General features: G+C 45.7%; 1 protein-coding gene across 3 annotated transcripts in view; it reads left to right on the top strand.

The window, feature by feature from the left end:
* The window catches only part of CDH24 (cadherin 24), a 145,868-nt gene that overhangs the window by 23,943 nt on the left and 97,420 nt on the right, over positions 1–24,505 (top strand). The gene's annotated exons all lie outside the window — the stretch shown is intronic.

Here is a 24,505-nt window from a genome sequence, read left to right on the forward strand (position 1 = left end):
GCATGTCTGGTCCTTCCGGAACATTTGTGGTACAGAAATCAAAATGTACAGTAAACCTTTATATATACTTAATTAATTTGCACTATTATTATTATTTTATTATTATCCTTTATTTATATGGCGCCACAAGGGTTCCGCAGCGCCCAATTACAGAGTACATAAATAATCAAACAGGAAAACAGCAACTTACAGTTGATGACAGTATAGGACAAGTACAGGGTAAATAAACATAGTTACATCAGCAGATTACACTGGAATAAGTATCAGGTGGCAGAAGACTGCTGGAGTTGATGCAGTTGAAGATTATTAAAGTAAGAAAGGATAAGCACATGAGGGAAGAGGGCCCTGCTCGTGAGAGCTTACATTCTAAAGGGGAGGCGTAGACAGACAGGGGTGACACAGATGGGGTACATGGAGAGTGTAGAACAGAGGGTTAGGATGAGATTTGGCTGGGTTTGGTGAAGAAGTGGGTCTTGAGAGCCCGTTTGAAGTTTTGTAGAGAGGTGGAGAGTCTGAGGGGGAGAGGTAGGGAATTCCAGAGAAGTGGTGCAGCACGGAAAAAATCTTGGAGGTAGGAGTGGGAGGAGGTGATCCGTAGGCAGGAAAGTCGTCGTGCATTAGCAGAGCGAAGAGGACGGGTGGGAGTGTAAAGGGACTGGGAGATAAGATCAGAGATGTTGATGGGAGAGGAGTGGGTGAGGGCTTTGTAAGCGAGTGTAAGAAGCTTGAAATGGATTCTGAAAGGGAAGGGGAGCCAGTGAAGGTCTAGTAGGAGAGGAGAGGTAGACGTAGTGTGTTTGGTGAGGAAAATGAGCCGGGCAGCAGCATTGAGGATAGATTGGAGTGGAGAGAGGTGTTTGTCAGGAATGCCAGTCAGGAGGAGATTACAGTAATCCAGTATGGACATGACCAGTGAGTGGATAAGAGTCTTAGTAGCATCCTGGGTCAGAAAGGGTCTGATCCTGGAAATATTTTTTTAGATGAAAATGGCAAGTTTGTGAGAGGTGCTGAATGTGTGGTTTGAAGGAGAGGGAGGAGTCAGGGATTACTCCAAGACAGCGCACTTGGGGGCTAGAGGAGATAGTAGTGCCATCAATAGATAATGAGATTGTAGGAGGTGAGGTTATGCGGGAGGGAGGAAAGATGATCAGTTCGGTCTTAGACATGTTAAGTTTAAGAAAGCGCTGGGACATCCAGGAAGAGGTAGCAGAGGGACAGTTGGAGATACGAGTGAGGAGAGCAGGGGAAAAATGGGAAAAATCTGACATTCAGACAAATTGGTTAAATCCGTGATTTAACCAATTTGTATGAACAACAGTTTTTGTCCATTTTTCCAGTGTTTGGGAGCAAATGGTTGATTGCCATTTGCTCTTATCGATTTCCAGGTTTTCATTCCAGCCACTCAGATCTGTCAGATTATCTGACAGATAATTGTATCGTGTATGCCCAGCTTTAGTAACACCTGGGACACTATGTCTATGGCAGCACTAGTGACCCAGGTGCAGCACTGATATTATAGCCTCCTAATAGCGCTAGCAGGATGAAGGCAGAGCAAATCCCTTTAGTACATATCACACAGCATATTTTCGTTTGTCCCCCTTTATCGCTCTTTAGTACAGGGACCTCTATATTCTGAATGAGTCTTATGATAACATTCATGGCTGTAAATCTGATTAGCCATTCTTTTCCCTATATGTTTATCTAAAGCCACTTGTCCATCATCTGCTGAGCTACTTACTTTAAGTCATAATGTACATGCCTTTGTCCTGCACCAGTGATACTGTTCTGATTTTCTCTGTACACTTTGTTCTGAGTATTTTTTTCTCCTTTTCTTTCCTCTCTACCTTTTGCAGAGTTCCCCATATAAACATTATCTATATCCATCACAGAGCCAGATCATCCATTAGACAGCATTCTCTCATGGGCCTCCCAGACTCAGGGCCGCCCAACCAGTATCTTATCAACCATTAGGCTAATCAGGATGCAGCCTAGAGCGCCAGACCATCTGTCCTGTTGTGTTGTGGTGTGTTGTGGCAGTTGAACTACCTAGTTACACTATTATGGACTTGGGCTCCCTCCAGCTATTGGGTTGCGGACATCTTGTAATGAAGCTGCTCGACTGGCCTGCTGTCACAGTGTGCAGAGGAGCCAGGAGGGGCAACCAGACTACATAGCTTACCATATCCCATTGGTTCCCAAACTTTTTAGGCTCAAGGCACCCTTTGGGTTATATTTTAACTAAGGTGCAGGTATTTAGAAGTGGAGATGTTGCCAAAAGCTTCCAATTAAATTCTGCTTATCATTTATCAAGCACCTTCTAGAAGATAATAGCTAGTATCTGATTGGTTGCTATGGGCAACATCTCCACTTCTAAAAAAAAATACACTTTAGGAAATATACCCCTTAGGGTCTCTGACTTTTTTTGCGCCACCCCTAGGCCAAGGGTTAGAGTCAACTAGTGTTGAGGTTCAGTTGGAACCTCTTACACTTACGTAACACTAGTAACAAGTGCGGTTCTTTTTACCTTAATAATCTCCTTTGTGTGAAGTGCTTAATTGAATGATCCCTCTCCAGGATGTTTCCTGTCGAGAAAAAAAAAAATCTGAAAATTGATCTTACCAGACATCATTTGGCTCATTTATGCTGTGTTGGGCATGGTTGTCCTTATAGATGTTCACAACACTGGTTTTGCTTATCACACTGGGAAGAATAGGAGAAAGGAGCGACATGCACAGACCGGGTTGGGTTTGATTTGCCGGCGTTTGGGATGCCGGCACTCAACGTATCGAATGCGCCATCCCAAAGATATACTTACCTTCATTCCCTGGGCACATAACCCTTCCTCCCATCAGCTTGAACCTAACCCTCCATCCTACCCCCACCCATCCCCTGCAAACTAACCCTAACCCTTGGCAGTAGGGCCTAAACCTAACCTCTCCCTTCCCCGCAGACTGAACCTAACCCTCCAGATGGGGTGCCTGACCTAAGCCACAGCTTTGTCCCTCACCCTAAACGGCAATAACATGCCTCTGTTTTGGGAAACGGGGGCTCTCGCTGACCCTCCCTGCCTCCCAAACGGCAGCAGACTGTAAGTCACTTACAGTTTGCTGCCATCCTGCTTCCTACATCGATCGGTACTTTGCGACATGATAAGCAATAACAACCGGATCGGAATGAGGTCCACTGTTGATAAGTGGAGGGGGAGGCTGCCACTGGTGGAAATAAGAAGAAATTATAATTCCAATAATGTTTTTCCTTCTCCTTTGCTGATAAACCCTGCAAAAGTGAATGAGAGGATGCACACTCTGCAAGCTCAAGAGTTTTCTTCAGTTTAATTTCAAAACTTTTATTATTTTCGGTATGCTGTTTGGGCAACAGCATACCTGCACCGTGGGAGGGGGAGGGGGGGTGGTCACCGGCCTTGCGAGGTGCCAGAGCCGCTTCCCCGCTGCAGGACCACCGTCCTGAGAGGTTGTTTGTTCAGCGGGGCACTGCGCCTTAGCTGTCGCAATTGCAGCACGCCGCACACCCCTAACAGATGCCTGAAGGTGACAATAGTGGTGAGTACAGACCGGGGGCCCCGCTAGGGGGGTCCCCCGGTTAATTGTGCGGCTGACACACAGGGAAGGCATACGGGACCCTCCTTGGGGAGACCTGCTATAGCCCCCTGTGTAAACTGGCTAGCGGTTGCTTAACTAGGGCCATACACACTAGAGCAGGGCTGGCCAAACCGGTCCTTGAGATCTACCAACAGTTCATGTTTTCCAGGCCTCCTGGAGTTCTGTAGAATTGTCATTTAGGAATGAATGCAGCACATCTTAATTAGTAATGACTACACCTGAGCGCCAGCTAGGTGATCTGGAAAATGTGAACTGCTGGTAGATCTCGAGGACTGGTTTGGCCAGCTCTGCACTAGAGGGTATGACCACTGTGAAAGATGAACAATGTGGATATGAGTCATTTCCCTTGAACTCCCTGACAAACGAGATTGAGTGTACACACTGAGCTTTGTTTCAAATGATCTGAACGACGAATGATCTGCTATGCTGGGATTGATGGAATTGATCTGCATGCATGGACGATTGAAAATCTGCTACCAACGACCACTTGTGCGCGTATCGTTGATCATTTGCTGTGTACACTACACTAGAACGATATCAACGATCTGAACTATGAGATCGTTCAAAACCGCCGTTATCGTTCATATCTTTGAAAAATATCCTCTAGTGTGTATGGCCCTTAACACTTGTGTGATGTTTTAAGCACTTTTGGGAGACTCTGCCAGTATAACGATATCAGTAGCTCCGTCGCCATTGCGGGGGGCGGAGCTACCTCAGAGCGGGCTCAGCTGCATTTTGGCACCTTGCTCTGCACAGCAGCAGCATCACAGCCTCGCACAGCTCCTCCAGACGCTGGGACACGCTGGATCACTGGTACAGGGTGTAACTCAGGGGGAGACCACTATTGTGCACATTCCTACATCCTATTAAGGAAGATAGATATGTAAATACAGTGTTTCACTGAGTTACAGCTAGCAGCCTCACTGAGGCTATATAGCTTGGGTGTGCTGGTGCTTTCTCTCTGTCTCCTCTCACATACAGTGAAGCAGGCTTTTATTATATTGTCTGTATTGTATGTATATGTTGGTGTATTACTGTCATCATGGTAAAACACAAGTTATGCAGTGTGTGTCACACCAGGTTCTCCCCACTTTCTTCTGGCTCCATTTCTTGTGAACAATGTAGTCAGTGCTACCAGAACATTGAGAAGACTGTGGGGAAGGGTCAAGAGCCTCCCTGGCTCGGTGCCATCAAAACTATGATGTTTGATATGTCATCTCAGCTCACTGCAAATGCCCATAAAACGCAAGAATTGCAGCAGACTGTTGCAAATTTAGCTGCTAGGGCGGATGTTCCGCATTCCCCCCCCCCCCCCCCTCTGCTGCAGGACCACAAAAACGTGTATTACCTGCATTACTATCAGACCCTGATGAGGATATACAGGTGGATTTGGACGATGTGGACCCCGTAAGTGGGGACTCCACTCCTACACAGGGTATTGAACCCCTCATTCTGGCTATACTGGATGTGTTAAAACTCCCTCTAGAGGACACTGTAACACAGCAGTCGTTTTTTCTCACACAAAACAAACTGAGTGTCACCTTCCCTGATTCTAAAGAATTAGATGACTTATTTAAGTTAGCCTGGAAAAATCCAGATAAGAAATATCAGGTGTCAAAACGTTTTTTGCATACTTTCCCTTTTGCTCCTGAAGGCAGAAAATTCTGGGAAGAATCCCCGACTGTAGACGTCTCTGTGTCTCGCCTCCCTAAAGGGGGGTACACACGGAGCGACGTTTACTTAATTTCTAAGCAATCTGACTAGATTGCTTAGAAATTAAGTTCACATCGCTCCGTGTGTAGGGGTGGCGGCGACAGCAATGCGCGGTCCCGCACGTCGCTATCGCCAGTGCCAGATTGGCCTGCATACAGGCAAAATCTAGCAGGTCGCTCATTTCACTGCTGGGTGAAATGAGCAGCCTCCCGTTTCCGCCCCCCCCCCCCCCCCCTCGCTATGCACATCGCGCTGTGCTGAGTGGGGGGAGAGATGTGTGCTGAGCAGTTCGCTACTCAAATATAGGAGGGCCTCTCTGAGGATATGACCCTGGTTACTACTAAAACACATTCAGGACACGCCACGCGTCATCTTCGACTCGCTCAAAGAAATTGGCAATATTAATGCTAGGACTACAGCTATGGCAGTGTCAGCATGCAGGGCCTTGTGGTTGCGTTAGTGGATTGCGGACGCAGAATTCAAGCGCAATGTGTTTCTCTTTTACAGGGGAATGGCTCTTCGGGGGTGAATTGGACTGCTGGAAAATCCATGTTTCTTCCCTCGGGCCCCGCCAGCTAGATGCACCTATCCGGGACGGTCTACTCAGTCCTTTCGGTCCACCAGATTTCGATCTAGGGCCAGAGGGGCCTCCACCACAGCTAGGGCACCAGAGGTAAGCCTACGAAACCAGCCGTTGCTGGCTCTCAGGAACAGGGCACCAGTTCAGATTCCACTAAAGCCTCAGCATGATGGTGCCCGCCCACCACGAGGGGATCTCGAGGTGGGAGCTTGGTTGTGTCACTTCAGCCACATCTGGGAAAGTTCCTGCCAGGATGCCTGGGTAAGGGACCTCATCTCTCACGGATACAAGCTGGAATTCGACGGAGTTCCTCCACAACGATTTTTCAAATCGAGCTTACCAGCTTTGGATGATATGCGTGTTACGCTGCTGCTGGCCATCGACAAGCTGGTTCAGTCCCAGGTCATTGTTCCAGTACCACTACAACAACAAGGACAGGGTTACTACTCCAGTCTGTTCGTAGTGCCAAATCAGGACGGGTCAGTAAGACCCATTTTGAATCTGAAGTCCTTGAACCCTTACCTGAAAGTTTGCAAGTTCAAGATGGAATCTTTGAGAGCAGTGATTGCAGGCCTGGAAGAACAGGAATTCCTGGTATCCCTGGATATCAAGGACGCCTATCTCCATATCCCGCTTTGGCCTCCTCATCAGGCCTATCTAAGGTTTGCCCAGCTGAACGATCACTACCAGTTCCAGGCGCTACCTTTCGACCTGTCTACGGCTCCGAGGGTGTTCACGAAGGTGATGCTGGAAATAATGTTCCACCTCTGGGTCCAGTTGGTCAACGTGGTCCCTTACCTGGATGATCTCCTGATAAAAGCGAGTTCCAGGGAGCTTCTATTGCTCCATATAGATCGCACTATCCAACTTCTGTCACGCCATGGGTGGTTCTTCAATCTACAGAAGTCCCACCTGGAGCCATCTCAGCAGCTCCTGTTTCTGGAAATGCTACTGGATACTGTAGCACAGAAAGTGTTACTCCCAGAGGACAAAGCGAGAACACTCCAGGAAATGGTTTGCATGGTTCTTCGACCTGCTCGAGTATCCATTCATCTTTGCATAAAATTGCTAGGGAAGATGGTAGCCTTGTACGAGGCGATCCAGTATAGAAGGTTCCATGCCAGACCTTTTCAATTGGATATACTGAACAAGTGGTCCGGGTTCACATCTTCTGATGCACCGGATGATACAACTGTCACCCCAGGCCAGGATTTCACGCCTGTGGTGGCTACAGTCTACCAATCTCCTGGAATGTCAACGCTTCGGTATTCAGGATTGGTTCCTCCTCACGACGGATGCAAGTCTGAGAGGATGGGGAGCTGTCACCCAAGGGGCGCAGTTCCATGGCAGGTGATCTGCCCAAGAGGCCCTACTTCCGATCAGCATTCTGGAACTTTGGGCTATTCACTATGCTCTGATTCAGGCCTCGCCTCTGCTCAGGGATCATGCGATCCAGGTACAGTCGGACAACATCAATAAACAATGAGGGACGAAAAGCAGGGCCTGCATGCGAGAGGTGTCAAGGATTCTTCTCTGGGTGAAAAGAAATGCAAGAGCACTGTCCACAATCTTCATTCCGGGTGTAGTCAACTGGGAAGCAGATTTCCTGAGTCGTCACTATCTTCACCCATGAGAGTGGGGACTACACATCCAGGTATTTCAACAGATCATCGACATGATGGCGTCTCACCTCAACAAGAAACTTCACTGTTATTGCTCGCAAACCAGAGACCCTCAGGTGAGAGCAGTGGATGCACTGACGTCACCTTGGCCTTACCGGCTGGTCTATATATTTCCTTCGTTTCCGTTGCTCCCAAGGGTGCTCAAGAGGATCAGACATCAAGGAGTGCAGGCAATCCTGATTGCCCCAGATTGGCCCCGGAGACCTTGGTACGTGGATCTTCTGGGTATGTCCGTAGAAGACCCTTGGCCTCTGCCAATAACTCTGCCAATAAAAAGGGATCTTATTCAGCAAGGACCGTTCATCTACCCGGACTTACGGTGGCTTCGTTTGACGGCATAGAAGTTGAGCAGAACATCCTAGATCATAAGGGACTTTTCAAAAATGTCATTGCCACCATGGTGCAAGCCAGAAAGACTGTGACGTCAAGACACTATCATCATATCTGGAGTAGATATGTCTCCTGGTGCGAGGAGCGCACATATCAGCCTGCAGAGTTCCACTTGGGGAGGTTACTCCATTTCCTGCAGGCTGGTGTGGATAAAGGCTTAAGGCTGGGTTCCCTAAAAGTCCAGATTTCAGCTTTTTCAATCATCTTCCAAAAGAAGTTGGCTGTGTTGCCTGAAGTTCAGACCCTCTTGCAAGGGGTGCTTCTCATACAACCTCCTTTTGAGCCGCCCACGGCACCTTGGGATTTGGATGTGGTGTTTACATTTCTACAGTCCTCCTGGTTTGAACCTCTGATGGCGGTAGAAGACAAGTACCTCTCATGGAAGGCGGTGATGTTGCTGGCCGTAGCTTCTGCTAGACACGTCTCAGAATTGGGGGCCTTATTGTGTAAAAGTCCCTACTTGGTCTTTTACAAGGACAGAGCAGAGCTCAGGACTAGGCAGCAGTTCCTGCCGAAGGTCATCTCTGCATTCCACTTGAATCAACCTATTGTGATCCCATCAAGTTCTGGCGCTTCTGCCCCTCCAGAGGAATTGGATGCTGTGCGAACCTTGGAGATCTATGTCAAAAGGATGGCTCGGATCAGAAAGACGGATTCCTTGTTCATGCTATATGACACATAGAAAAAGGGTTGCTTCAAAGCAGTCCATTGCTCGTTGGTTTAGGCTCACTATTCAGCAAGCCTATGTGTCAGCAGCCTTACCTGCTCCACAGTCTCTGAAGGCACACTCTACAAGATCGGTGGGGTCTTCCTGGGCGGCTGCCCATGGAGTCTCTGCCAAGCAACTGATCCGAGCGGCTACCTGGTCGGGAAAGAACACCTTTGTGAAGTTCTACAACTTTGATACCGTGGCCAAAGAGGATACCCAGTTTGGGCAGGTGGTGCTGCAGATGTCTCCGCATGTTCCCGCCCATTCTGGAAGCTTTGGGACATCAACGTTGTACTAATGTGTCCCCAATATCCCTTATAGATGCTGGAGAAAATAGGATTTTAATACCTATCGGTAAATACTTTTCTCGTAGTCCATAAGGGATATTGGGCGCCCGCCTCTGTGCAGTGACTTTCTGCAGGTTATCTTATATGGTTACCTGTTCAGCTGTTACTGTTTGTTGCCAGTCATTGCTGGCCAAGTTTTGTTGTGGTGTGCTGGTGTATAAATCTCACCACTATTTGTTGTTTGTTCCTTCTCTCAAGTATGTCCCTTCTCCTTCGGGCACTGTTTTACCTATAACTGCCTGTGGGAGGGGGCATAGAGGGGAGGAGCCAGCACACCTAGTTGAAGAAATTTAAAGTGCACTGGCTACTTAGTACTCCATCTATACCTCATCGTACTAATGTGTCCCCAATATCCCTTATGGACTACGAGAAAAGGATTTACCGGTAGGTATTAAAATCCTATTTTTAATATGCAGTCATAAAAACAGGTCTCCTTCAGTGCAGTGGTCTCCCTCACATCACACGAGGAGACCACTGCACTGTTCATGATATGTATGGTGTTTTATGGCTGTTGAACCCGCAGTGCTTTGACCTCTACCATTGGTACGCAAGCCTTTCAGATGTTTTTATGACTGCAAATTATCAGGATAATATATATATATATATATATATATACTAGCTGATTTCCATGCGTATCACTTTCATTTTGAAGGACTTCCTGGTAAACTAAGACCACCCTTCCCCCAGCAAGGTAGCAGACAGCAGCACCTGTAGTGAGCAGCCCAGGAACAGAGGGGCTGCCCGCTGCTGGAAACCTCCCGGGATCACCCCCTCCCCAAGCCGGACACAGCAGCCAGCTCTGGGTACACCGGCGGGGAGACATATGCGTTACCCAGGAGCGGTGCCCCCCCTTCCCCCCCACCCCCAGTTTACATGTCACCCCCTTCCCACCCCTAGAGGTGTCTTACCCCCACAGTATTCTTTCCCAGATTGTGAATTATATGTGTACCAAGTTTGGTGTAAATTGCTCCTGGCATTCCAGAGTTATGCTGGAACATACATACACACAATCATACACACACACACATATATTTGTTATTATTAGTGGCGATAGCAAAAGTCTTTCTGTTATATAAACGCACTCTTCTTCACATTAACCACATGGGAGTTTCCTGATTGGTTGCTATGGGCACCTTCTCCACTGGCTCACTTCACTTATCTTTTCTCTGCTTGATACATCTTTCCCACTGTTACCTTTATATTGCCAGTATGATGATACTAATAATAATAAAATATATAGACCTGTTTCAAATATAAGTTCAAAGAACACTTTGATATAAAGTAAATCCAATCCAACACACAAGGAAATGTTTATATTAACGTTAATCCTGTACAATTCCAGTCGTGACATGTTGACTGAACTACAGTGTAGTAGATTTTATTTTATTTATTTAATCCTCTTTAATAAATATTAAATTACTACAGAGCAAAAGAATACATAATGAGAGTTGTTTCCTCTAAATGGAATAAAATTAATTGTTCTGTGCAGATGGTCAATATTAAAAAATAGGCAGAATTCAAGGAATAAAAATTTCCAAGAACAAACACATAAAACCTGTAGCTGCTTCTAGAAATGTATAGGATAAGAATTGCCTTCTGTGAATTAGAAGGATATTATAAGTATGAGGAAGTACATGATCCGTATAAATGCACAAAGATTGCCTAGCTGTATTTCTGTAATCATTTACATACAGCTTGGGGTGTGATAAACATGATATCAATAAGTACATACACAGGGCCTGATCCAGAGATCAACGCAATGTCATCTTTGTACACAGTGGAGAGATGTTTGCCGCGGTGTGTGCATCTAAGTCACACTACATATGTGCAGCGATGGGCTTACATTGATGGTTACAGCGAGGATTTATTCGCAAAGTTAAGGGGGGTACTCACGGATCGATATTCTAAGCAATCTGACTAGATTGCTTAGAATTTAAGCAAGATCGCTCTGTGTGTACCCCATACAGCGATAGCGATGCGCAACCCCGCGCATCGCTATCGCTGCTGCTAGGTTGGCCTGCCGTGCAGGCCAATCTAGCGGGTCGCTCATTTCACCCTCTGGGTGAAGTGAGCGGCCCCCCCATCTCCACCCGCGCGCTCAGCACAGATCGCGCTGTGCTGAGCGGCGGGAGAGATGTGTGCTGAGCGGTTCGCTCAGCACACATCTCTCCTGCATCGGCCCATCTGTATGGGCCGTAAGTAACCAGCAGGGAGTATTTCTGGGAGATAATGGGGGAGTGGCGACTTGCAGCTGTGATCCCCTACGCACTTACAAGAGCTCCGGGCGGCGTCTTACTTCCAGTGGCCATACTGCATAACCATAGATAGGGTCGCCCAGAAGGTTGATGTTCGACCGATGTGCGTCTTTGTACACAAGCGGCAGTTCAGAGATGCCGCCAGTGGGGATCCCAGTATAAATCCTGGTAGTTCCATCATTTGCATATTTTTGCACAGCTGCTGTTTACAAATTTGCAACTGCAGCAGCATTAGTGTACATCTCTGAGTCAGGCCCACAGTTTCATAGTACTACTAATAACATATTACTTTAATCACCCATATGAAGAAGAACAGATTAGGTTGTATATGTTTTATGGGATCAATGAAAATGTATAACTTCTTCTTTACAATTGTAATTAGCACTAACAGCCCCACCTATTGTTCATAGTCACTACTATTTGTTCTCTAGGGTTGAGTATGAAATACCAGCGGCCGGGATGCCGGTCGTCAGTATACAGACAGCAACATCCCGGGCCACCAGTATGCCGGCAGCGGGGCTTGCGCTAGAAAGCCCCTTGCGGGATCGCTGCGCTTGCCACAAGTTATATTCTGCCTCTGTGGGTGTCATGGACACCCAAAGAAGGAGAATAGCCTGTGTTGCCGGTTTTCTGCGTCGAAATTTCACCGCTAGTCGGAATTCCGGTGTTGGCATTCTGACCTCCGGGATCCCGACTAGCTGTATTGTAACCGAGTCCCTTGTTTTCCATACATTCTTATTTAAAATGACTGTGGAGAAAATACATTTATTATACACACTTTGTAAAATGGAACCATCACTTTTTCTATAACAGGTAGATTTAATTTCCTGCAGATGATGTATGTCTTTCATACCACCAGGCTTTTAAAAAATCGCATTTGCTAAAACTCCAAAATAAGGCTCATGGGACGGCTATTTGCTGTTCAAGCGCCAGTCACCAATTGAAAAACAACTCACTTAAGCATCTTTTCATCAGAGGTTATTATTCCTTTCACCTGGGATAGATAAAGTGTCTTAAATAGCTCAGCATTGGATGAATGAGCCACGCAAAGGAGCATGACTTGTAAGTCACTTTCAGATAAATGAGACACTTTGAAGAATAGTCTCCTAATCTCTCTTGTGATAAAATATATTTTTTAATGTGTTGAATAAACTGAGTTTGTAGATATCAGTTTATTGTTCTGATTAGAACAGCACAATCTGTTCATTGAGGGAATACAATTGCTACATAAACATTCTGGTTTGACTGAACATAAAAGATAACTGCCCCTGTGGTCATTAATTTACCAGGTATGACATACATATTGTAAATAAGGAACATTATCAAGGCATAAGAAAGCTAGTCCCTGCTTGTTCAGAGGTACATACCTTGCTCACTATTCACTTTATATGGTGTGTGTGTGTGTGTGTGCGTGTGTGTGTGTGTGTGTGTGTGTGTGTGTGTGTGTGTGTGTGTGTGTGTGTGTGTGTGTGTGTGTGTGTGTGTGTATATAAACATGTGCATATACAGTATCTACTATATAATTGCCCAGATTTGTCACTCAGGGGCAGATTTATTAAGCTCGGTGAAGTGATAAAGTGGAAGGTGATAAAGGACCAGCCAATCAGATCCTTACTGTCATGTCACAAGCTGGGTTTGAAAAATGACAGTTCGGAGCTGACTGGCTGGTGCTTTATCACATTCCACTTTATCACTTCACCGAGCTTAATAAATCTGCCCCTCTGTGACTGTGTTGCTAATGCTGGACGTGTCTAGGTGCTCTCATTGGGTTAGCAGCAGGTCTATCACACCCAGTCCACAGCTGATTGGGCGAGAAACGCCCTCCCACACAGGTTACATCCAATGGGAGGCACTGTCCTGTGGCTGCTGTGTGTTCCCAGAGCAGGATTAACAGTGGGGCTGATGGAGCTGCAGCTCCAGCTCCACACCCCAAAATAGGCCCACTGCATCTGCAGCAGCATACCCTCCAACAATTTACTCATAAAAATCGCTACAAATTCCAAAAGGGGGCATGGCCATGGGTACAGTGACGTCACAATACCCCTTTTCCTATACTTTCAATGGAAGTTTGGAGAGTCAAAATCAGTACAGATCATTAAAGAAAGGTCCTGTACCTGCCAAAAAGGTACAGGTGGAGGGTATGCCACTACATCTGCAGCAAGTCTCTGTGCTGTAAATAGGGAAAAAAAACCTTTTACTGCAGCGTCCTATGGGGGTAATTCTGACCTGATCACTCGCTGCAGTTCATTGCAGTGCAGCGATCGGGTCAGAACTGCACATGCGCCGGCACCGCAGTGCGCCGGCACATGCCTGATAGCCGACAGCTGTCGTTACCTAGCGATCACCTCTGCCTGATTGACAGGCAGAGGCGGTCACTGGGCGGGAGGTGGCGGCATTTGTCGGCCATTTTGTGGCCGCGGTCTGACCAATGCAGGCGTGGACGGAACGTGAGGTGGGCGGGCCTCAGCAGCTGAGAGACGTCACATGCAGCCGCTGTGACCCGGGCAGCAACAAGTAACTCCCAGCCAGCCGCAGGAGCTGCGCTGGCTGTGAGTAACTCTTCAAGTACAAAAGCATCTCGGTTGTGCGATGCTTTTTTACTTGTGCGGTGGGGGGGCCGGCCTCACATGCGGGGCGGACTAGCCCTGTGCTGGGCGTCCCTCCGCATGTCAGTGTAAGTGATCGTAGCTGTGCTAAATTTAGCACAGCTACGATCAGGTCGGAATGACCCCCATGTCCTGCTGCCAGTCCACCTGCCCCCTCCGGCATCAACAATCCCCACTGCCTAGCCGCGGCGCAAGTGGAACATAAGCTGCTGCGGCCACCGGCTTTGATGTGTATGAAAGCGGCGCAGCGGAAGGCTTTCATAGCCCTCCCATCGCCGCATACTCTCTGAGCCCCAGAGCCTCCTATGAGCCCCAGAGCCTCCTAGCGTTATGTCACAGAAGTGCCCCCCCGCCACAACCATGCATAGATCTCCAGCGGCCCTGACTCCGCAACACAGCACCTGGCTGGCTGGCCTGGAAGCCCCGAGATGGCTAATGTAATGGATAGAGTGGGTGATATCACGGAGGGTAATGTCTGGACGCTGACACTGACTCTCAGCACTCTCACCTTTTACATTGATTCAGCGAGTCAGTCAGTTCTGCCAGCCAGTCACTATTGTTAGCGCCGGTGTCCCAACGCGCCGCATTACAGGGAAGTATATGCACTAAATAAACTACAGCTCCCGGCAACCCTTAGCGCCAAAGCATTCAGGCGATAAGGGCTGCTGGGAGCTGTAGTTTATTGAGTGCATCTTCTTCCCTGTAACGCGGTGTGTTGGGACACTGGCGCTAACAATAGTGATTGGCTGTTGTGCAAGTCTCCAGGAGAGCCACTGCCAAAGGGAGGACAGCAGCCTAGCTGCTTCCAGGAGGAGAAGCAGGAGAAGCATTACCTGCCCCTTCCCCACTCGCAGTACCTCCGGGCCCCAACCGCGGCACACGCACACACACCCTCCACCACCCACGGTGGTTCTGGACCCCCTCCCCCACCCACAGCACCCCTGCACCCACCCGCGGTGGCTCCTGACCCCCACCCGCGGCACCTGCCCCTCCCCCACCAACACCACCCCCTCCCCCACCCCTCCCCCACCCACTGCACCTGTGGCCCCCAACCGCGTCTCCCCTGCACCTGCCACTCCCCCAACCACAGCACCTACTAGGTGATTCATCAGGCTCTGCGTGCGATGTTCATGCCGTTGCAAGGGGCTACGACCCCTTAACCATCGCACGCCCTTTGTCCGTGCAATATTTAACCACTCATACAATTATGATTGGAGGTAATACTCCATATAATACAACTATTGCACGCCACAAGAGCGTGCAAGGGTTAAGGGGGCATAGCTCCTCACAACGGTGTGAAGAGCGCCCGTAGGGCTCGATGAATCACCTAGTATATATATATATATATAATATTATTTGTATAGCACGCAGTCACATTTTAAAACACCATCATCTTTCCATCTTTCCAGTTTTTATCAAATGTAAGTAATCCAAGTCCAGTGGATAACCTGAAATGGTACAAAAGCTAAAATAAAGGCAAAATCTGAAAAACAACATTTCTTAGTTATAAAAATATGCTTTTATCAGGAAACACCTAATGGGTTTAAAAACTTCCAGCTGTTGTGCAGCAATGAGGAAGAGGCTTGTCTGGCTCCTGAAGCACAGCTAGTTGAAGACTGGAAGAAGTTGTTATGGACCAATTAAATAGAATGTGAATTATTTGGTCCATCTGTGGTACTCTTATCAAATGCAGAGCATCTTGCCTAAAGACCCTGCTATGGATGGTGTACGATGCTTATTTCTGCAGGTTCTGACCTCACTGTTAGGGAGCTGCAGCTGGAGGAGGCGCATGCACAAGGTGACCCCCTTGCCGAGTGCCACGTTCACCAGGCACGTCTGTGCTGCGTGGAGGAAGTGCTTGGGCTGCTGTGGTAGATAAAGTTAACTGTAAACCCGCCCTTTAGTTGTAGGAGGAGGAGGAGAGTACATCCACCTGTTAGTAGGGCCCCTACTCAGTGCTGGATGCCCCGGAAGAGGGACGTCAGATGCCCAGTGCTCTAAAGGTGCTTCATAGTTTGCCTGTCCTTGTATGCTGATGTTCACCATGATACCTGACTGTTACGTGGTTTTATCCACCATAAAGTTGGTGTTATGTTTTCGGCTGCTACCAAAACTTGCATGTGATGCTTCAACAGGACTGCTGGTTATTTTATTTGCAGTATACTGAATGCCTATGATAATGTTTCCTTTTAAACTTCAGACAATGCTATATCTCACCGTGATGCTCAAAGGCTAGCTTCTTCGCTGAATTTACTGCTAGAGGTTTATGTGCTGTTCACTTAAACTGTTATCTGGTTTTGGTAGTGCATGTTCTTCCCAGCAAGCTGACATCTACTATATAATGCATGCTCATCTGTTAACCCAGGGATGTCTGCTTGTGGCACACTGTGCGCAGCACCCACACCTTGGTCGACTGCGCTAGACCAGTCTAAATACACTGTTACGTTATTGTAAGTACAAGAAGGTAGAGGGGATACAATTCTTAGCGCTATATTATTATACTTGAATATACATAGACAAATACACAATACGTCCCTTTTTAGTGGGGTCTTCAAAAGATTTTCTTTTCCTCTTTTCTATTCTTCTTATAATCGTCCCGTATTGTATTCCAGTGATGTGGATAACATATAAAAGAAAAAATTGCATATGTGTAGAACAGTCTATATTTCCATACACCACACTGTATAGCAAGTCCTTTGAGTAGATAATCAGAGGTGTAGTTTAGGCGTACCCCAACTCACACTATGTAACGTAAGATTCTATATATAAAGGTATCTTTGTTTTTTCATTCCTTCACCAAATTCACCAATATAGCTATATTTCTGAGTTAGCGTACCCCACTCACTAGATTAGTAGAATGAGGAAAACATATAAAGGTATCTTTGTCTTCAGATGCGTACCCTACTTACAGGGTTTGAGGATGACCACAAGCATATCAAGGTTTCTTTTCCCTTTATGATTTTTCGCTATTAGTAGCCTTGTGCTTCTCCACAGTCTCCCTCGGTGTCAGGTATATGGGAATAAAATTGAAAAAAACCAATGTGTAGACTGAACCAATAAATTAGTGCAAAAATTGTGTGTAAAAGTGTTGAATTGAAGGATACCCGTATATAAGGGTATCTATACGTATATGTGTTTCCAAGTATGGTAATCCTTACATAAAAAGTTTCCAATAAATTTAATGGGAAATACCCTGGTGATATATGAAGTGACGTGAATATTATAATAGACGTACCCCACTTACACAAAGTGGGGGAGTGATAAATATATAGCGGTTTCTTTATATAGAAGAAGAAAGAGATTCTGGCGGGCGTACCCCACTCACAGTCTAGCTGCTTCTTATCATACACATCAGGGTTTCTTTTATATCCTCTCTCATACAGTCCTTCTGGAAATCTTTCAACCAAATGTATGCACTTCCAAAAAGCAAGGAATCCACGTGATGATAAAAATTCCTAAGTTTTATTCCGCACTACTCGCCACATGCGAGTAGGTAAAAACAACAATGTCCAAAACAGTACAGTACATACAAAAAGTATGAAGGCAGAAAAAAGATGGAGAAATCCTTCTACATCAAAACCATAAAAAATTAGAAAAAATTAAAAAGAAATTAAAAACAATTCTTTTACCTTGCTGAGTCTTTAAAAGGTAAAACTGGAAAAAAATGGCTGTCCACACTCCTCCTGTCAACGCGTTTCGGTCTGTATTTGGACCTTTATCAATATTATAATATTCATGTCACTTCATATATCACCAGGGTATTTCCCATTAAATTTATTGGAAACTTTTTATGTAAGGATTACCATACTTGGAAACACATATACGTATAGATACCCTTATATACGGGTATCCTTCAATTCAACACTTTTACACACAATTTTTGCACTAATTTATTGGTTCAGTCTACACATTGGTTTTTTTCAATTTTATTCCCATATACCTGACACCGAGGGAGACTGTGGAGAAGCACAAGGCTACTAATAGCGAAAAATCATAAAGGGAAAAGAAACCTTGATATGCTTGTGGTCATCCTCAAACCCTGTAAGTAGGGTACGCATCTGAAGACAAAGATACCTTTATATGTTTTCCTCATTCTACTAATCTAGTGAGTGGGGTACGCTAACTCAGAAATATAGCTATATTGGTGAATTTGGTGAAGGAATGAAAAAACAAAGATACCTTTATATATAGAATCTTACGTTACATAGTGTGAGTTGGGGTACGCCTAAACTACACCTCTGATTATCTACTCAAAGGACTTGCTATACAGTGTGGTGTATGGAAATATAGACTGTTCTACACATATGCAATTTTTTCTTTTATATGTTATCCACATCACTGGAATACAATACGGGACGATTATAAGAAGAATAGAAAAGAGGAAAAGAAAATCTTTTGAAGACCCCACTAAAAAGGGACGTATTGTGTATTTGTCTATGTATATTCAAGTATAATAATATAGCGCTAAGAATTGTATCCCCTCTACCTTCTTGTACTTACCGTTTGTGTGGGAGTGTGGTGATACTCCAAGGGGGGACACAGTTCAGGGCAGCTTGTAGGCGCCATTCATGATAGGAGTCTCCACTCTCCTTTTTTTCTCTGTTACGTTATTGTGTCTATTTCCTGCAAGGTGCATCTCTACTGCTCTACCAGTAAGCACCGTAAAGGAAAGTGCATTTAATGAATATTGATTGCTCTTTTTTGATGATTTATTGGTAATGGTTACTTGGGGAATTCAGAAGAAGAAAAACAGCGGTTTCCTCAAAATCAAAGAAATATTATTTAACTTAAACTGGTGTTTTGGGTGTTCCTTGTTTCTGGGGAAAAATTACCCAGGCCTGCCTCTCTGGTTATACCTTGTACCTGTCCCTTATAGGTACCTACAACTGAGGGACCAAAATGTATATGCCTAGACCTGGGGTACCACGCATCATGCACAGTTTTTGTATATCATTGAGTAGGCGAAAGGATGGTTCCTCAGTATTTGGAGTTATTGAATACCTAACATATTTAAGCCCAAAGTTTAAAAGAGCAACACTTAGTAAAGAAACCCTCGTGACAACAACTGTCAAACATACAGAAGGAAGCTTGATGGTCTGGGGCTATTTTGCTGGATCCTAAATTGGAGCCATGCACAGAATAACTGTCACCCGAACCAAATGGGCTTTAACAGCATTTTGCAGTGCTATACATTCTGGTCTACGCCTGGTTGGTCAAGGGTTCATCCTACAGCAAGTTAATGGCACAAAACATATCTCAATGCTATATCAGAACTAGGTTAGAAAGAAATTAACAAAACAGTAGGCTTCAAGCTAGAGATGACCGGGTTTGGTTTCCTGGAAACCGATTCCACCTGAACTTAGTGGTTCCGAGCCGATCCAAGGCCCACCTCAGATCTTCTTGCTGGGCTCGGATCTGAAAATGAAGCAAAAACACAATGATCCCGGCGTTGGATCTCAGTTTTTTAGTCCAGAACTATCTACTGTCGGATGGAATCAGTGGCTGCTACCATGGTAACAGGCTGCTGGTTGGCTGAGAATGACTCTCAACCAACCAGTGGCCTGTTAAAATGGTAGTGACTGCTGATTGGATCCGACTAGTGACAGAAACCATGATGGGGACCTGTCCATCAGCTGGGACTCTGGAAAGCTCCGGGAGTTCCCAGTCAAGGTGAACAGGGGAACACCGGAGTTGGCACAGCCATCAGCAGCACTTAAAAGAAGTACCGGACTTCCTACACTTCTAAAAAGCCCAGGCATTTCTCAACTATTAACACCATCAGGGAACACAGGAGCCAGTGTGGTCAACAACTGGATTTCTAACTAGCCCTGGGTGTTCCTGATCACCTCGAACAGCAGGGAACACAGAAGTCGGTGCAGCCAGCAGCAGTAAGCATGCCCCCTCTGCCCATCACATGCCTATTGGTACATGTTTTATATATGTTATTGCAAGTATGAGCAGTCTATAGCCAATTTCTGTTTTGTGGAAGTAGAAGTACCAGCACGTTCTGGTAACCATATGCTGTCTGGACATGCTGGAACCACAAGAGTTAGGCACAGATTGCTTCCTTCCAGCTAAGAGTGATTATTTATAATACAGGACACCGGGATGATGCTCAGCAACATGCAGCCAGCTGGGGGATAATAGGTCAGGCATCAGATTCTGGGAGACTATCATTACTGGTGTTGTGGTATCCCTGTTGTGGAGACCCATATACTCAGCTGGTGCAGTGCAGTGTAACCCTGTGTGTGTGTATTTACCCCTGCAGTGTGGTGTAACCCGGTGTGTGTGCTCCTGCAGTGCGGTGTAAACCTCTATGTGCGGGTGTAGTACAGTGCAGGGAAGGGAAGATGATGGTGATGAGGTGGGGATCTTCCATGGTATGATATGTATAAGGGGTACTACTGTGTGGCTTAATGTGTATAAGGGGTTCTTCTGTAGTGTAATGTGTATGTGTCTTTACTGTGGTGTAACATGTATAAGGGGTACTACTGTGTGGTGTAATGTTACTAATGGACACTACTTTGCGGCGTAATGTGTAATGTGCCGTGTATTTGTTCCGCTGTTCTGTCACTTAGTTTAACCAGATAGCTTGCTGCAGCCTTTGACCAATATTGTTGAAATGTTGAAAACAATATTGTGAGCTGTGAGACAGTCAAAATTTACTGGAAATGACTGGAAATTAATGTTATTGAGGTTAATAATACTGTAGGGACAAATAAATGCCCAAATCATGTGATTTTAGATGTATTTATCAATTAAAATAAATTACAGATCCAAAACACGTGAGGGTGCTTTTTGGCAAAAACAAAGCCAACACCAAAACAGAAAGTTAATACTATTAACTATTTGAACATATTGGCATGTACATTGTTGGTTCCTAAGTGGGAAATAAGATGGGATGTAATGCTGTCCAAGTTCGGCAAAGGTGCGGGTTGCAGATCGAACTTGGTTTTTTTTTTTCATTGTTTGGACGGCAACCCGCACGGCTGGCGAACTCAGATGATATTACATCCTACCCATTGACTTAGGGCATAGGTACTCATACGCAGTCCTCAAGGCACCCCAGTAGTCCAGGTATTAAGTTTATCCATGCTTGGCCAAAGGTGGCTTAATTAGCACCTCTGTCAGTTTGATTTAACCATCTGTGCTGAGCTATGGATATACCTAAAACCTGGACCGTTGGGGTGCCTCAAGGACCGGCTTTGAGAACCACTGACTTAGGGACATTAATATATCCTGTTAGTGGTTGACAATGCCACCTGCTATCCAGAGGTTATGCCGCTAAGGAACATGCCTTTGAGTACCATTTAAGGAGTTGGTACTGATATTTACTCTCTTGGGAAGGGGACCCCTTATTTGTCTAAACTGATAAAAGACATGTAAGTTTTAAAGAGTAAAGGCTGTTCATTCTTAAATCTTTAATCCTCAAACTAATGATAAAGTGTTAAAACAAATCTTTAAGTATATGCTGAAGAAGGTTGTAACTCAGGAGAAAATTATACACTCTTGCCATACTTAATGTTTGCAGTCCGGGTGGTACGCCAAACCTTTACAGGGTTTAGCTCATTTGAAATTACTCTATGAGAGACAGCCCAGGGGCACACGAAATATGTTAAAGCAGGGGTTGGAGCAATAGTCCATGGAAGTAAATCTGTAGCAGTTCATAGTTCAAATGCAAGAGTGCAACAACACCTAAGGAAAGCTCAAGAAAGGTATCTTCAAAACTGTGATGGAATACAGTAGTTATAGTCTTGTAACTCCAAATAGGGGACAAAGGGGTAAATTTACTAAGGGTCAATTTTCTGTCAGGTATTATTTACTAAAGGCAAAACTAACTCAAAATCCCCTCTAATTCGCCAGAAATTCAACTTCACACAAAAATAGAACCTCAAATAACTATCAGTACTTCCACATATACATCACTTATTTACTAACATTCGATTTTAAAATCAACCAAAAATAGCCATTTTCAATAGAACCATTAGAAACTGGAATTGTCTGAAACCACAATATGACGGGGGAAAACATGAGAGAGAAGCATGTGGGGCACTCTGGCTGCATAAATCATGAACTTTTAAAAGCACAGGAATGTTTTTAAAAACATTTATGCAAATTAGCACTTGAATGAAGGCGTCTGTGGGTAATACAGTGCATGTGACATGTTTTAATTTTGTTGATTTTTGGTCCGTATTGTGTTGATTTTTGGTCCACTTTTTGTTCTATTGAAGGTGAATAGAACAAATTTTCAAGTTCACATTGAACCTAAAAATAGAAACCAATGCACCCTCAAAATCAGAAGGGAGCAAAAAAGTGACTGTTAGCAAATTATCTATTTTGATTAGAAACACTGTGGTCGATTTTGACGGGATATTGGTTGTCTTTAAACTAGACCCAAAATTGACTTTTAATAAATTTACACAAAAGTGTTGATGATAGCTGCCACACAAGAAAGTAAGCTACTTGGTAGGTCGTAAAAGTCGTATGAGGTAATAGAGCCTGTAGGTCAGAGGTTCTCAAACTCGGTCCTCGGGGGCCCACACAGTGCATGTTTTGCAGGTCTCCTCACAGAATCGCAAGTGAAATAATTAGCTCCACCTGTGGACCTTTTAAAATGTGTCAGTGAGTAATTAATACACCTGTGCACCTGCTGGGTTACCTGCAAAACATGCACTGTGTGGGCTCCCGAGGACCGAGTTTGAGAACCTCTGCTGTAGGTCTAGTCAATTAAAGCTCTGACAACCTGGCAGAAGGAATGAGGAGCAAGTGTATCATGTTTTTTGATTGAAAAAGCATTCTTTATTTGCATAAAGGCAGCAAAAATACATATATAAACATTATACACAAGTGCACTGTCATGCAATACAGAGAGCATCCCAGTGACAAATATTCAATGCAGAGATAATCAGTGATCCATATTCGGCACAGAGAGCATCCTACACAGAAAGAATTCTGGTTACCAATATGTTATACAGAGAGCATCCTAAGGAATGATTTTCAATGCAGATAGCATCTCATTGAACTACATGCAGTATATTGAGCATCACAGTGAGTGCCATACTGTATAATGAGCATCTCTGTGACCTCCATACAGTACATTGAGCATCCCAATGATCTCCATACAGTACATTAAGCATCCCAGTGACCACCATACAGTCTAATGAATATCCCAGTGCCTGCAATATAGTATAGAGAGTATCACAGTAACCTCCCAATAATATATCGAACACTCCAGTGAATGCCAAACAGTATGTTTAGAATCCTAGTGACCACCATAAAATATATTAAGCATTCCTGTGACCACCAAACATATAGGGGTATATTCAATTGAAGTTGGATCCATTCCGACATTCATTTGTCGGAATGGATCTGACCTGGGCTATTCAAAGCAATCTCAATTCGACTTTTAAAAAAGTCGAATTGAGATGCAGGAGCTGGGATGCGGGCAGAGGGGGAGAGCAGCACCGGAGGAGACGAGGAGGAGACGGGGGTGGGGGAGAGCCAGGAGCGCAGCGCTACAGCAGCGGGCAGCGTAGCCGGAGGATGTCACAGCCGCCGCTCACAGCAGCGTCCACCCGGCTCCAGCAAGCGAGGTCCCGCTTGATGGAGCCGGGTGGACGCTGCTGTGAGCGGCGGCTGTGACATCCTCCGGCTACGCTGCCCACTGCTGTAGCGCTGCGGTCCCGGCTCTACCCCCCCCCCCCCCCCCCCCACCGTCTCCTCCGGCGCTGCTATCCCTTTGTGCTCGCGGCTCTCCCGTCTCCTCCAGCACTTCTCTCCCCCTGTACCCGCGGCTCTCCCGTCTCCTCCGGCGCTGCTCTCCCCCTGTGCCCGCGGCTCTCCCGTCTCCTCCGGCGCTGCTCTCTCCATGTGCCTGCGGCTCTCCCGTCTCCTCCTTGTCTCCTCCGGCGCTGCTGTCCCCCATCTGCCCGCGGCTCTCCCCCCTCTCATCTCAGCCCAAATTTTTTTTATGTCGGACTGAGATGGTCGGAAACGAGACCAAATCCTGTCAAATTTGGCCCCGTTTCCCTCAAAAGTACGTGAATCGGCAGCTATACCGCTGATTCACGTACTATTCGACAAGTCGAATTCCCCGACTTGTCGAATAAAAATGCTGGGGATTGAATAAGTCGAATCACGATTCGACCTTAAAAAGTCGAAAACTGATGTCTTTTCGACAGACGGCAGCTTTCGACTAGTGATGAGCACCGGAAATTTTTCGGGTTTTGTGTTTTGGTTTTGGGTTCGGTTCCGCGGCCGTGTTTTGGGTTCGAACGCGTTTTGGCAAAACCTCACCGAATTTTTTTTGTCGGATTCGGGTGTGTTTTGGATTCGGGTGTTTTTTTCAAAAAACCCTAAAAAACAGCTTAAAGCATAGAATTTGGGGGTCATTTTGATCCCAAAGTGTTATTAACCTCAATAACCATAATTTCCACTCATTTTCAGTCTATTCTGAACACCTCACACCTCACAATATTATTTTTAGTCCTAAAATTTGCACCGAGGTCGCTGGATGACTAAGCACAGCGACCCAAGTGGCCGACACAAACACCTGGCCCATCTAGGAGTGGCACTGCAGTGTCACGCAGGATGGCCCTTCCAA

The sequence above is a fragment of the Pseudophryne corroboree genome, chromosome 1 (assembly GCF_028390025.1).
Source record: "Pseudophryne corroboree isolate aPseCor3 chromosome 1, aPseCor3.hap2, whole genome shotgun sequence".
Lineage (NCBI taxonomy): Eukaryota > Metazoa > Chordata > Amphibia > Anura > Myobatrachidae > Pseudophryne > Pseudophryne corroboree.